The sequence below is a fragment of the Heterocephalus glaber genome, unplaced genomic scaffold, assembly GCF_053883595.1.
Source record: "Heterocephalus glaber isolate CG9 unplaced genomic scaffold, H.glaber_assembly_v1.0 deba00000122, whole genome shotgun sequence".
Classification (NCBI taxonomy): Eukaryota; Metazoa; Chordata; class Mammalia; order Rodentia; family Bathyergidae; genus Heterocephalus; species Heterocephalus glaber.
Genome location: NW_028258138.1, coordinates 53,494,549 through 53,511,386, shown reverse-complemented (window position 1 = coordinate 53,511,386; position 16,838 = coordinate 53,494,549). Strand labels below are relative to the sequence as shown.

General features: G+C 31.2%; 1 long non-coding RNA gene across 1 annotated transcript in view; it reads right to left on the bottom strand.

Annotated features, from left to right (window-relative positions):
* Positions 1-7,376: 7,376 nt before the first annotated feature.
* Positions 7,377-16,838, bottom strand: part of LOC147830434 (uncharacterized) — a 33,795-nt gene continuing 24,333 nt past the window's right edge. The window contains exons 2-3 of the long non-coding RNA XR_015450957.1: positions 9,947-10,017; positions 7,377-8,715 (exon numbers count right to left, since the gene is read on the bottom strand). This is a non-coding gene — a long non-coding RNA (uncharacterized LOC147830434). The remainder of the gene's footprint in view (positions 8,716-9,946; positions 10,018-16,838) is intronic.

Below are 16,838 nucleotides of genomic sequence, written 5' to 3'. Positions count from 1 at the left end.
CACAAATTTTCTGTTCCTCAATTCTTATGTCAGGATTAAATTAATACTATATTAAACTAATCTATAGTATATATATTATATATACCATAATATAGTATAGTTTATTAAGTATTAAATTAATCTATAGTTATAGTATTTTTTGCTGCTTAAGGACTCAGATGATTTTCTTTCTAATAGGATAAAAACTTGTACATACAAAAAAGAATATGAGAAAAACATGAAATTACATTAGCTATCTTTTTCTCACAAAAAATCTACTGGACTTATATAGTGCTATCTAATATTTGTTGTTTTGCTATTATTTTCTTAATGTCTCTGTCAATTTCAAAAACTTGGACTAAAAAGAGCTGAACAATAAAATTAGTATATGTAATATTGATCTTTACAATTTTTAAAGTATAATTAATGAATATAATCTTTTGATGAAAGTGATACCTTTTTCAGTCTATCTGAACTATGTGAAAACACAAAACTAAAGTATGCTAAAAGATATGTTCAGTGCATTTATATATATATATATATATATTCATTCTACTTTCTCTGCTATATGTGCAATTTAGAAAAATAATTCAAGGATGAGAATTTTGACATTATTCTGTTTTAACAATAAAGAGAGGCAGTTGAAACAGCTGTGTAATGAAGGACTTTAGGCTAACATAAACGGTAGGATTTAATCAAGCACTAATTGTGAAACATCATATATTCACTCAAAATTGTGCCTATAACAAATATCCAAGTACATTGAAAATATTCATAATATGAAATTAATTTTTTACAAAATTAACAAAATTAAATACTCTAGATGCAATATGATTGTAACTATAAATACAGCTAAACATCAAAGCTAGATAAATAACAGTCTAGTCAGTACATTAAACATTGAATATGAAAGAGAAAAATGAGGAAAGAAAGAAGAAAAGAAGGAAATAAAGAACAGAAGAAGGAAGGAAAGAAGAAAGGATAGTAGGAAGGAAGGAATTCAGGTAGAAACACAGAGAAAGAGGGTAAGAAGAAGCTAGCTATAAGAAAATAAAAATCTCAAGCATTATAGATTGTTAAGTGGCCTAATTAGAAATGATTACTACATTGTTAGATATCCAAAATTTTCTGTGACATATATTTTATATTATCTGAAAATTAAAACAGTTAAAAATCCAACATTTTATTATTCATTCCCTCTAAATCCATGCCTTAGTTGTCATAGTCAATTGTTAATATTACTCTGAAGCACTAATCAACAGCACTGTTGAAGTTACTACAATTAAGCTGAACCTATTGTTAGTCCCCATTTTGACAACTCCATCAATACTTATGTCAGTTTGAACAGAGGTAGATCATAAAGGCACTTATGAAATCAACACCTAGATCTTTAAAATTTTTAGTCATTCTCCTTTTAGATGTCTTCCCAAAAGAGCTAAAGTCATAATAATACATGCATATCAAAATTTATAACAGCACAGTACAAATATGTCAAATACCTATAGTGAATGTAAACTCTGTATGTCACAAACACGAAGTAAAAATAATAATAACAATGATAATGAAAATATGGAAAAAGGGTCTAGAGATGGAGGAGTAAGGTGCATGGGGTGGAGAAGGGAAATAGAAAAGAATCAAGATATCTTAAGTACCTGTACCTACCCCTATGATGGACATAAAGTTCATGCGTTGCAAATGTGTACAAATAAAATAGAATTTTAAAAAATTTAAAGTCTCTTTATCAAGCCTATTTGTTAGAAATTACCTAAGTGACACAATTTTTTAAATTTTAGTTTACTTTAATATTTTATATGTATATCATTAATTTAGGATGATGATGAGCAAATAAGTATTGTTCATCAATTTCAATAGAAATATATTATCATCAATATTCCACCATCAACCTGTTATGACTAATACTTTGAACTTGATACAATTTTAATTTTATTATAGCAGAGAAATGTCCTTTTCTGGTTTTATTGTTTTGCCAGGAATAGATGTTGATTTTGATCAAATATATCTTTAGCTTATTTTAGTCTAATTTCATAGTTCATGATTTTCCTATTTTGATCAAGTTTGAATTTGAGGGATAAACACTACCTATCTGATACCAAGATATTTAATTTGTTATGTGAAACCTAATTTAATATATATAATAAAAAGTTCAATATATAATTTAAAAATTGTTTTTCTCTGCAAGTTTATAAGAAATATGCTGAGATAAAAATGTAATGAGAAAAAGGTTCTGTGGGCTAAAGTAATTTTGATGATACAAGCTTATTCTATTGCTTTAAAATATTACGGCAATCACATATAAAACAGTTTGGTCTCAGTGCAATTATGACCATATTGAAAGATCATTTGCTGTTGAATTGGTTGTACTATCACTTAGTAAATGACATATTTAAATTTTATTTCTCTAATTGATTCAATTTTAGTCAACTATATGTTGAAAATATGTCATAATTTAATGTGATTTTTAAATTTATTTCCATCCTTTTTAGCATTATCATTCTTTGTTTTTGAAATATATTTGACTTGTACAGCTATATCACAGTTCTTATTCATACCTCCATGTGCGTGTGATTTTTTTTTCATACTTATCTTTGAATTTCTTTTTAAGAAACATGGTGCAATAATTTCAAATGTTGGAAGACGTATTTTCTGGATTTGTACTTTGTGCTATTTTCCCCTAAATTCTTCATATTTTCTTACTGCTCTAATTTTTCTAAATTACTTTTGTTTTTTAAATTATTCATTCTCTTAGTTACCTAGCTGGATGTTGCACTTGAAGAATTTATTATTTTTATTTAATATATAAAATATTTAAGAATTTTTTGTATATGCATTTATAGCACATTCCATGATTTTATTTGGACTCTTTTTCTTTGCTTATCATTTGATTTCATTTGTTATTTGTGATTTGTTTGCTTTTTATTATATTTCTTGAGCTTTTTATTTGTTCTATTTCCATTGCACTCTGTGCCTAATAATTTTTTTTAACACTTTGTTGTCTTCATTGTATTACTGAAAACTGTGGACTCTAATTTCATCTTTAGATAATCTCATTTAAAAAGTCTATATATATTTGAAGGCCGGAGATTTAGCTCAGTGGTTCTGCCACCTGCCTCACAAGTGCAAGGTCCCGAGTTCGATTTCCGGTACCAAAAAAAAAAAGTCTCTATATATTTGAAATCTATTAGTTTTACATTTATTCTTATGACACTTTTAAAAAGTTGTTTAGAAAATCAAGGGTTGCCTCTTGTTATTTTAGACAATTTTATAATTCCACAAATATTGCTAATATAATGTGTCAAAAATGTACACAAATACTATATATTTTCATTGTATTTTATACTCTTTATTAAAAATCTAGTGGTTCTTTTGGATTATTTAAATATTTCACTTTAAATTTTATGTTTCTCTTGTAGAATTTTTCTATTATCATGTTTTTATTTCAGCCTTTTCATTTCCAAAACATTTTTATATTTGCTTCTTATGTATTTTATCCATTTACAGTTATATCCATTTAAAAGTTCTTCAGTTTTTAACAGACTGATTTAACATATGTATGTTTAGTGTGGAAATTTGTATTTCACTCCTCCAAAATTCATTTTTGAATAATTGTTTTAATAATAATATGAAACTTTATTTTAAAAATCACAAACACGAAAACAAGACATCAGTAATACATCAGTATCAGAAGACATCAGTATCATGAGCAAATTTCTAAAAACTTGAGCCAAAATATAATTTTTAGCAACCTTTTTTTTTTTTCTTGGTACCGGGGATCAAACTCCGGACCTTGCACTTGCGAGGCAGGCGCCGGAACCACTGAGCTAAATCCCCAGCCCATGCAACCATTTTAATATACTTTTTCTTGAGGAAAAAATACAGAAATATAAATACTTGTTGGCATAAAAAAGAGCTACAAACATATATTGATGTCTAGATTCTGGATAAGTCAGTGAAAAAGATAAGGTTGCGCCTTTCATAAACTTTATTTGAGAGGATAACATAATTTAAAAATTAATAAGTCATATCAGGGTATAATAAGTGCTTAGATCAATAATGAAAGTTTCTTACATCATTCATTTATTCTTCATATCATAATTTGGCTCTAAATTTAGTGACCTAAAACAACCATGTACTGTTTCTTGTATGTCTGTGAATAGGCCTGTTGATCTTGGTGAGCATGCTGTCAATGCCTGTGGAACTGAGTAAATATGGCTGATCTAGGAGGGTCCCATTTATGTGGTTACCATGTAGCTGTGCATCAACTGGCAATTAGTTGTGATCAGACCATGAATCTGTATATTACACCGAAGGCTAAATTGGGTTTGTTCATGTTAAAGTCTCATGGTTCTATAAAAGCAATACTTCTTGTGCTCAAAACTAGCACACATTTATATCTTTCACATTCTGTTGGTCAAAGCAAGATTATCTCTGATCTGTAAGGTGGGAAGAGACTCAAGCTCTTGACAGAAGATCAAAAGCAGAATTACAAAATTCTGTATGTGGATATAAGTGCAACCTTTCAGAACTGGCCTTATGTCTGAGTTTCTTAAAATAACTAGCTTGAAATAAGCACCAAAAAGTACATTTTGTGGTGGCAAATATGTCCTCATGTAAACATCTTTTGAAGTCAGACTTATATTTTATTTCACATTGATAGAAACCATTAAAAACGTTTACATTGTCCCACGTTACAGCACAACATTTCAACAGAATATTTCTTGCTATAAATAAGATCTTACTGATTTGTATAACTGAAATAAGTCTATAGTTCTTCAAGGTAAAGCAGAATGACATAGTAAATGATTGTTTAAAATTTTTAAATCCAGTTAAACATATGCTTCATTATAAACATCCTATGCAGTCCATTACCAGATTAATTCCATGATCAATTAGCACCGTAAAGATGCATTCTCAACATTGTTTTGGTGAGCTGAAATACTGCAGAAAATTAACATAGTTCAGAAATATTAAGCATATATTTTTGCTACATTTTAAACTATATAGTAACTCTTCCATAATTATAGAGTTCTGATTAATCTTTATTACTCCAAAATTTGTTTTTGAATAATTTTTTACTATTAATCTGTAAATTTTGACTATTTAAAATCAAATTATTTGTTTTTGTTGTATATCATAAATCTATATTTTCATGTTAATAATAGAGGCATATCGATATATGAATACTCTTTTGCATATTAATGTATATCAACAATTCATAGTAGGTTTGACATACATTCTAGTCAGTTGCTGTTAAATATTATATGAAAAATAGCATTTATTTCAGAAATATAGTAACATCAAGCAGTACATTAATATAATGGAATATATCATTAAAAATAAAAAAATGTATTGTTATATATGTTACAAATCACCTGATAAATTCAGCCTCTCTTAAAAATTGAGATGTATGTAACTCATTATAATAATTGCATAAAATTTTATATTAGAAATCCACCACATTTTCTACTCTTACAATGAAATAAATAATTCAAAACTAATCATAAATATGGGCAGATATCCAATAAAAAGCCACTCACAAAGTACATATCGAAGAGAAAAAATCTAAAGATAATATACTAAAGTTCAGGAATAAGAGAAGACATTCATAAGGAGCATTGTATTTCAGCACTACTTACTAGTACTTACTAGTTTCTAGATAATATGTAAAATAATTAGGAAATGTATCTTAAAAACAGTTATTATCCACACGTTATTTGGAGATTTTATGATTATAAATATAATAAAATATTACATTATTATGTTAATTAGGCTAAGGAACTAGATTAATATGTTTTCTCTATAATAACTTTCATGAGTTTGAAATGAAAACAGGAAACACATCCCACTCACAGTACTCTCAAAGATCACAAAATATTTAGAAGTCATTGTTGTAGTTGAGATAGAATTGTCCCCCAAAAGTTTTTGTGCTGAAAGTTTAGACCACTATATAACTATAGTGAGTGTATGTAGGACCTTAAAAATTGAGGATTAGTGGGGATGGTTAGATTATGTGTCATGGGAACATATTCAGAAGGGATTAATGCTCGTATGGCAAAATATTGATTTGTCTTGAGGAACTGATTGTTTTGCAGGCCTAGATTATTTATAAAAGAATAAATGGTTATAACCCATAGACACATCTCATGTTTGATCTCTTTTGCTCATACCCAATAACCACTCTTGCTTGTGCTTCCAAGATGTGATACCAATCACCATGTTCCGATACTGACAGAAGGTCTTTACCAATGGCAGTCATGTGTTATTTTGACTTTCCAGCCACCACAACTCTGAGCCAAATAAACCACTTTTCTTTATAAAATGTCCAGTCTAAGCTTTATTATTACAGCAACATAAAATAAAGTAAGAGTTATTATAAAAAAGGAATACAATTCATTTGGGTAATGTAAAAATATTATAGACTATAAAATAAGATCTTGACTAATGAAAAGAGTTCAGATAGTATCTTTTAATAGATTTATTTAATAAGTGCTAACACATTCATATAATTAAACTCTTAAATGAAATTGTTTATTTCTGTATATAATGGTCTTGCAGTTGTTTTTCTGTGAAATTTATATGGAAAAAGCATGTTGAAAATGTGAAATTTGTTCTGTAAGGTGTTATTAACAATTAAAAGCAAATGTTGAATGAATGAATGAATGTGATATTTTTAATAAGAATGAATTTGTCATGAAAGAGTGAATGAATATGACAATTATTGAATGAATATGAATATGTAAGATATTATTAACAAAACCAAAGGCTGAATGAATATGATATTCTTAGTAAGATGGTTAATTTTGGTCATAATTATGACTGGATTGAAGGCTGTCTAAAACTGGTAAAGCATATTCGTGTGTGTGTGTGTGTGAATTTCTGGAGTAGACTGTGCAAATTGAGTGGGGAAACCTGCCTATATGGATGGTGCTGTCCAACATTTAGGGCGATCAGATAAAATCACTTCCAGACTCTAGTCTTTAAATTCACACTTTCACCAGAAGCTCTTCGGAGGACTTTCAGCCTTTGCCTTAGGCCTGGACTGCAGCATGGAACTTTCCATGTTTCTGAGACTTAAGCTTTTTGAAATGAGGACCTACCTACCAATTTCCCTGGCTCTACAGATAGTCATCTTCTGCTTCTAAGAGGCAATTTAACAAATATTTTTTAATAATTATACAATTCTATTGGTTCTATATTTTTAGGGGAATCCTGAATAATACCCTTAGAAGATGAACTTGCAAGTATTTAATGGGCATAATGAAAATTATGGAAGAATAAATTACTAGATATAGATCTTAGAGTCTGGCTTGCCCCAAGAAAGAGGAGAAAGATGAAAAGAAGAGTTTTTAATTTTTAAAAAATTTATTGTTTATGCCTTATTTACACTTCCAGTTTCTCACATATGAGAAACTATTTGGTATTTACACATGTGAGTCCTATTTATTTCACTTAAGAGTGTGGCCTCAATATGCATCCATTTAGCTATAAATGTCTCTAGTTTCTCATTCTTTATGGCTGAGTAAAACTCCATTTTATAAAAAAATAACACATCTTCTTTATCCAGTTTCTAGTTGATGGCCACTTGGGCTGTTTCCAAGCTTTAGCTATTACAAACTGTGCAGCTATAAATATGGGTGCACATATATCGCTGTGGTATGATTCTTTTAATTCTTTGAGGACGATACCCAGCAGGGGAATAGCTGGGTCAAATGGGACCTCTAGCCCTAGTTCTTTGAGGTATCTCCATACAGATTTATGAAAGTTGTTTTTAAGAATATTTTCAAGTTTAGCCAAGGTTTTTTTATTTGTTTGTTTTGCGCTGTTTTACTTTATTTTTTAAAGGAATAAATTAATTAGACACAATTTTAATAATACACCAAAGAAACAGAGTGCTAGAGTGCAGCTCATAAAGACAGATAGACACAGAGTGATACTAATGTTTTTGTTTTTGACAATGAAAATCTGTAGAACTTTTGAATATATAGAACATTTGAACTTGGTTTATAAGAGAAAAGCCCTAGCTTACCTATAGGTACCAAGGCACATAATGGCTCCTTTTATGAGAAACGATGACCCTTTTAAAGGAGAAAAGAAAGGGCTAAGTCTAATGTATTTTTAAAAAATCAGTGATGGGAGATGTTCTGACTAAAAGCAGTCTTTGAAATGTTTGAATCTGGTTCTTTTAGGTCAATTTTTCATCTTAAGTTTACTGTATCAACTAAGCTAATTTATAGACTTCTAGTACCTTTCAAGGATTTGAGATGTTATGTGTTTGGAAACAAAAAAGCAAAAACAAGCACAGGGAGTAGAGACATGGACAACCTTGTGTAACGTTGCATTCTGAAGTCATAGACTTCTTAAAAATACAATTTATAGGGCCAGGGATTTGGCTCAGTGTTTTCGCTGCCTGCTGCATAAGCACAAGGACCCAAGTTTGATCCCCAGTACAAAAAAAAAAGTACAATTTATAAATTACGATATTTTTTTGTCCCCTTTCTATCTTCTCTATTTCTTCTACTCTACTCCATTTATCCACTCCCCAAAGCCTTAGATCCTTTAGTATTAAGAAATGTAGAGGGGGTGAAGGTCTTCCTTCTTGTGGCCACTTCAAGCTGAGGTGGGTCAATGACATCACCTATCCAAGGATCAAATGACTCACTGTGACTGATCTAAAAAAGACAGGAAAATGACTTTTGTTGTTTGATGAAATTTGAAGGTCTGCAAAAGAGGACAAGGATGTTAGCAAGCCATTGATGCTTAAGCTTCATTTTTTAATCATATTTAAAAAATCAAGGGCCAAAAATTAAAGTAGAGTATTAGTGAGTTGTAACCCTCAAATTTGTAGAAGTTAGAACAAATTTGGCCGTATTTGGCATAAACATTTTATCTTCAATATTAAGCTATATTTTCCAGAGGTATTAAGCCAGGTATAACAGGAAAAGTTTAAGAACATACAAACTCCCTTTTCTTCTGACAAAGAAATCCAGTGTTCTCCTATTTTAATTATAACAATAATCAAGGTATACACTTAAAAGAGATATCTACATTTTTATGACTATTGGATCATTACAATTTGTACTATAGGACCCAGAGTCTGGTTCTGGCCTCTCCTATGTAGGCTTGAAGGCCTTTTGTAGTGACTAGACCCAAATAATATAGACATATAAAGTATGAAATAGATAACAGAAAATTAGTTAATGGTACAGAAGTAAAAATACTTAGCAGTAACAGTATTTATAATGACATTTCAGTTCCATAGGCACTCCTATACAGAAGGCCAAACCATGGCCTGAAGGATACTTCAAGGTACTTTCAAGTAGGATAATGTCAATACATTAAAATAGGCTGAAAGACATATTTTTGGAAGAGTTAGTGGCATTGAAAATCATGAACTCTTTGGCTGAAGTTAGATGTCCAGCTGAAGACTTTAAGTAGGAGCTGATGCAGTGTTCAGAGCTCCTTTAAAAATCTAGCACACTTTTTTGTTTTCATATTGCTATTAATCACTTTGTATCTTTGGTCAGACTTTTCTGTTGGATGTTTAAGACCAAGTCAAAGGTATGATTTAATCAAAATAAAATTTATCCATCCATCCATCTATTTGAGAAGGTCAGTTAAGGCTCATTAAAGGGCACTTTTTAGGCCAAATCAGAAAGCTCTTACTTCCTCTAGCATTTCTGCTATAGTTGTGCAATTTGCCAGGATGGATCATGATCTTGAGTGGTCATCTCACTTTCTTTTGAAGCATGAGGGACATTTTCCTTTTAGTGACCTTTCCTGTATCAAAATTTACATTGCTGACTCCTTTCCTTTGGGATTCAAAATTCCACCTACTCAGGAAATCGGGTAAATCAGTGGAGTTGCAGGGCCCTTTCAGAAGTATCCCATCATGCCCTGCATCCCAGATGACCTGGATAGACAAGGGTCAAAATAATGGCTGTGTTCTCACCCCTGTTTTCTTCTTTAGTCTTGGGCTCCATCCCGCTGTTGTTGAATACTCAGAAAGTCAGTTATACAACCCTGAAATGGAAGAAATGACCCAACCCTAAATATCAAAATTCCTTTTGGATGCAAAGGCAGTTTGAAACAAAATATAACTAAAGAACCATTCCCACTTTATTAATCATGGTGAGTTTTGAGTAACAGAATTATAGTCTCTCTGTCTTGTAGATGATGGTTTACCATTTCACACACCATTTAGTTTGTCCTTTAGAAGTTGCATTCCTGAATGATGTTTGCTTAAATTTTTAATTTTATTAGTAGAAGTCTGTAGTGTATAAAAATTACATTCATCATAGGGAGTTGGTTCATGTAGCAAATATATCTTAATTCTTTTTATGTCTGTCTTGTTTTCACCCTGCATTTAACTCTATCTTTTGGATATGTAGAATGTTAAAAGATAACACTTCAACAGTTTATAAGGGCAATGAAAAATAAAAATAACAATTCATTCCTGGAAGCAAGTGTTACTTTGATTCCAAAACCAGAGAAAGAATCAACCCAAAAAGAGAACTACAGGACAATCTCCCTAATGAACATAGATGCAAAAATACTCAACGAGATACTGGCAAACAGAAGGCAGAGGGTCACCAAGAAGATCATCCACCTGACCAAGTTGGATTTATACCAGGAATTCAAGGATGGTTCAACATTCATAAATCAATAAATGTAATGCACTATAATAACACAGTCAAGGACAAAAACCATATGACCATCTCAATAGATGCATAAAAGGCATTTGAAAAAAAACCAACACCCATTCATGATAAAAACGCTACAGACAATTGGAGTAGAATGTCTTTATCTCAACCTGATTAAGGCTATTTATGAAAAACCAACAGTCAACATCCCACTCAATGGTCAAAAACTGAAAACTTTCATGTTCAAATCAGGAATAAGACAAGGATGCCCACTGTCACTACTCCTGTTCAATATAGTTCTGGAAAAATTAGCCACAGAAATTAGAAAAGAGAAAGAAATAAAAGGAATAAAGATAGGAAAGGAAGAAGTTAAACTGTCATTATTTGCTGATATGATTCTTTACATAGAAGACCCAAAAAACTCGTCCAAAAGACCTCTAGACATAATTGACAGATTCAGTAGAGCAGCTGGATATAAGGTCAACACTCTAAAAACAACAGCCTTCTTATATACAAATAGCAGCCTCGTTGAGAGAGAAATTTGGGAAACAATTCCTTTTACAATAGCATTCAAAAAAATGAAATATCTAGGAATCAACCTAACAGAGGAAGCAAAAAACCTCTACACTGAAAATTATAGCACTCTGAAAAAGGAGATCAAGGAAGATATAAGAAAATGGAAAGATATCCCTTGTTCCTGGGTAGGAAGAACCAATATAGTGAAAATGGCCATACTTCCAAAACTACTATATAGATTTAATGCAATGCCAAATGAAATTTCAACACTATACTTCACAGAACTAGACAAAACAATCCAAAAATTCATTTGAAACCAGAAGAGACCTAGAATAGCAAAAGCAATTCTAGGCAACAGAGACATGGCTAGGGGTACTATAATCCCCAACTTGAAGCTATACCACAAAGCTACTGTGATAAAAATGGCATGGTACTGGCAAAGAAACAGACCCGAGGATCAATAGAATAGATTAGAAGATGCAGAAACAACTCCACACATACTCAGCCACCTCATCTTTGACAAAGGGGCCAACCACCCTCATTGGAGGAAAGATACCCTATTTATTAAATTGTGCTGGAAAAACTGGATTTCAACCTGTCAAAGATTAAAACTAGACCCATACCTATCACCATGCACTAAAATAAGATCAAAGTAGATTAAAGATCTAAATATTAAGACATAAACACTAAATTTGCTAGAAAATAAGTTAGGTAGAATTCTTGAAGACATTGGCATAGGAAAAGACTTTAGAACAAAACCTCAGTAGCATGGGAACTAGCACAAAGAATCAACAACTGGAATCTTATCTTATTAAAAAGGTTCCTTACTGCAAGAGAAACCACCAATAGAGCTAACAGACAACCTACAATGTGGGAAAATGTTTTAGCAGCTGTACCTCAGACAAAGGTCTACTATCTAGAATATATAAAAAATTGAAAAAACTCAGACCTCCCAAATTCAAAAACCCAATTCAAAAATGGGCATCTGAAATGAACAGACATTTCTCAGACAAAGAAGTAAAAACAGCAAATAAATACATGAAAAAAATGTTCAACATCGCTGGTTATTCGAGAGATGCAGATGAAAACAATACTGAGATTCCACCTCATCCCAGGAAGAATGGCTACTATCAAGAAATCAACCAATAACAAATGCTGGCAGGGGTGTGGGGAGAAAGGAACCCTTCTCCTTTGTTGGTAGGAGTGCAGACTGGTGCAACCACTATGGAAATCAGTATGGAGATACCTCAGAGAACTAGGGCTAGAGGTCCCATTTGACCCAGCTATTTCCCTGCTGGGGATCTTCCCCAAAGAATTAAAAGAATCATACCACTGTGATATATGTGCACCCATGTTTATAGTGGCACAGTTTGTAATAGCTAAACCTTAACTCAGCCCAAGTGCCCATCACCTGGAAACTAGATAAAGAAGATGTGGGTTTTTTATAAAATGGAGTACTACTCAGCCATAAAGAATGAGAAACTAGAGACATTCATAGCTAAATTGATGCGTATTGAGGCAATATTCTTAAGTTAAATAAATAGGACACACGTGTAAATACCAAATAGTTTCTCTAGTGTGAAAAACTGCAAGTGTAAATAAGGATTAAAATGATTAAAATGAATAATTGATAATTTGAAATAGGAAAAGGTCCAGAGGTGTAGGGGTAGTAGGAGGGGAAGGTGAAAGGAAAGAAGGGAAGGGAAAAATTATGAGAAAAGAAAAAAAATGGAAAGAAAGTCTGTGTAAATAGGGAAGGGTTGAGAGGGTGAAAGGTGCACAGGTAATGGGGAAAAAAATAAGAACCAAGATACATCATGTATAGGTACAAGCACCCAATGATAAATGTAAATCTATTGTATACCTAAAATGTACCAATAAAAGAATAAAATAAATAAATAAATAAGTAAAAAGGCAAACAGTAAGAAAAAATATATTTCATGACTATAATTTCCTTTCTATAAAGCAAATTCCTGATAGAAATGGAAGCTCAGTACTGTAACCTATCTTGACCCTACCAGGAGGTGGTGTTTTTCTGTTTCCTTTCTTTTGGAGTTAAAGTTCATCAATAGTAAAAGTTTAACATTTGATAATGTTATCCTGCATCTATTTACACTACTAGACATTATGATCTGTCTTATTTGCTTTTGCTAACTTTCCAACTTCTCCTATCTAAATACCTGGGGAATTAATTCCAATCTTGTACATTCAGTCACTTTTTACTGCCTTCATCTGAACACTTCTCCAGTGCCACTTTGGAATTTTAAAATTTAAGAATTAACACACTAGAAAAAAATAATATATTTTTCTGTATTCCTTAACTGTATAAAAATTTTAAATAGCTGTTTAATTTTTCCCTTATTTTACATCCTTAATTTATAATCTTTACTATTTTCTTTAAAACAAGATGCTTTTTGCAATGCATTTTTCCTGTTTAACATTTAAATTTATTATTTATGTTGGTTTTCAAATATTGATACATACTTTTGAATTTTGAATTGATATATATTTAAAGTTATGAATATTTCATTGTCATATTTTTTGCATTTTATTACTTTATTTTATTTTAAATTTTTAATTATATTATCTTTAGCTTTTACATAAAACCTAAATACCTATTAAAGGGATAATATGTAGTTCTTTGATACATGTATATACCATGTAAAGATTTAATCAAGTTAAACATATTTATCTAAAATATTTATCATTTCTTTATGGCAGAAAATTTCAAATAATAACCAAGATACATCATGTAAGGGTACAAATTCCCAATGATGGATGTCATCATATTGTATATCTAAAATGTACCAATAAATTTAATGAACAAAAAAATTTCTTCAGCTTACTCTTTGAAAGACGCAGCACATTATAATCTATAGTCACCATTCTGTGCAAAATCATACCGCACCTTCTTACTCCTATAAAAAGCCTTTTTACTCCATCTTTCCCTTCCCCTAAGCTCCTCTCCTTCTAGTAATCACCATCCTACTCTTGAGTTCCATGAGATCAAATTTTTAAAGTCCATAAAAGAATTAGATGGTGCTGTAATTGGCATTTTTGTATGGCTTGTTTTATTTAGCATAATGACCTCTGGTTCCATTGACGTTTATGATAATTATGGGATTTTATTTTTTATGGATACATAGTATCCCATTGTGTATATGTACCATATTTTCTTTAATGTACTTAGAAATTTTTTCCCATTTCTTGGCTGTTGTGAATTGTGTTGCAATAAATATGGGGGTTCAAATGTCTTTTAAAATACTGAGTCCATTATCTTTGAATATAAAAGCAATGTTAGGATAGTTTTATGCTTACCTTCTTTAGAAACATTCAGAGGGGCTTCCTAAATGACTGAACTAATTTACATTCCCAGGAACAGTGTACAAAGTCTCCCATTGTTCTACATTCCTACAGTTGAAATCTTTAGTGTTTTTATTTTAATTTCTAGGTATAATCATTTTAACACAGTCATATTTTGCAAATATTTGAGCCTGTTCTGAATATTGGCTTTTTGATCTGCTGATTGATTTTTTCTGTGCAGAAGAGTTTAGTTTGATGAATTCTATTTATTTTTGCTTTTGTAACCTGTGCTTTTAGCACCTTGTTAATAAAAATTCATTCATTCCAATGTCTTGATATATTTTCTCTATGCTTATATTTCTAGTTTCACATTTTACATTTAAGTCTTTAACCAATTTTGAGGTTCTTTTTCCTTGTAACTAGTGAAGACAGGTGCCTAGTTTCATTCATTTGAATGTGACTATACAATGTTCTCTGAACCACTTTTCAAATACTTATTGTTTCTCTAAAATCTGTTCTTGACACCATTGCCAAATATCAGTTGACTACTGTGATAGTTAACTGATTATGTCAACTTGAGTAAGAAATACCCAATAAAACTGGATCACATAGTTCTGGATGTGGGTGAAGGGATTTACTAAGGACAGAAAACCCACCATGTGTGTGAATGGCACTAATCAATAAGCTAGACCTGAATGGATAAAAGGGAAACAAGAAGAGAAACTTCTCTTCTGTTTCTTTTAAAGAGCTCTAATCTTCACCTTTACCTTGAACATCATCTGGCTTCCAGTGCAGACTTCCAGCATAGAGTCTTCAGCCTTTCAGGTCAGACCCTTCATTTGTCTATTGCAGAGCCTTTAGCCTCCTATTATGGAGTCACTTGGAACACTACAGTAAACCGCAAGCCTTCAACTGGATCCTTCAGATCTACTGCATGCAGACAGCCCTTTTGGACTCTTCCACACCTGACACTGTAGGCAGCCATTTAAGCCTATATTGTAAATTTGTATATCTTGCATTAAATCTATTTTTCTAGCAAGCATTGGCTGATAAAACTATAGTTGCACAGATTTATTTCCTTATCTTCAACCTTTCTATTGATCTATGTGTCTTTATTTATGATGCCACCAGGGTGTTTGAGTATTTCAGAAGTCAAGTTGTATAATGGTTTCTATTTTTTCACTTCAAGATGGCCTTCATTGTAAGGATGAGTGTGTAAGTGGGTGTCTGTGTGTGTGTCTGTGTGTGTGTGCTTGTGTATATCTGTGTGTGAGTGCCCTATAAATTTTAGGGATTTTTATAAGTCTGTTAAGAATGTCACTGTACCTTGACAGGGATTGCCCTTAATCTGTATGTTGTTCTGTATAGTATGTACTTTTAACAACTTTCATTCTTCCAACCTGTAATCATGATTCATTTTTGTATATTTTTGAGTCATTTTCAATTTCTTTTAGAAATGGTCTACAATTTGTATTTACAGACCTTCCACATCTTTGACTAAACCTATCTCTAGATATTTTGTTTATTATTCTGTGTAATCTTTACTTCTATTTTATTTATTTTTCCATCTTTGTGGAAGCAAAATTGATATAGTATATATAATTTATTAATTATATAATTTATAACTTTTATGTATATTTATTGTAATATTTTGATAAAAATTTAAAATGTTTACTAAAATCAAGCTGGTTAATCTATTCAACACTTTATATAGTTGCCATTGTTGCATTTTGTGACAGTTCAGATTCATCTCTTATTAAATTTCTAGTATCCAAATAAATATTGTTAAATATAGTTGCCATCACATTCTGGGTTATCTTGCATGGAAGAATTTTATGACCAACTCAATTACGTTATTATTTCTTCATGATTAAATATAGGAAGGAGGTATGTATCCACAATAATTTCTTAATTTTTTATTGAATTATATAAATTTGAGGGTATAATTGTTCAAAGTATACTTATGACCTCATTTTGCTGTCATATCTATTTTTTTTGTATTAAATTATTTTATTGGTACATTGTAGGTATACAACACAATTACATTTCTCATTGGGAATTGTACCTTTACATAATGCGTCTTGGTTCTTATTTTTTCCCCATTCCTAGCCCTCCCTTCACACCCTCCACCCTTCCCTATTTACAAAGACTTTATTTCCATTTTTTCCATTTCTCATCATTTTTTCCTTTCCTTTCTTTCCTTTCCCCTGTGCCTCCCACTACCCCTACCCATTTGGACCTTTTCTTCCTATTTTACACTATCGATCATTCATTCTAATCATTGGTACATTTTAGGTATACAATATAATGACATTCATCATTGGAAATTTCCACCTTTACATAGTCTCTCTTGGTTCTTATTTTTCAACCATGCCCAGCCCT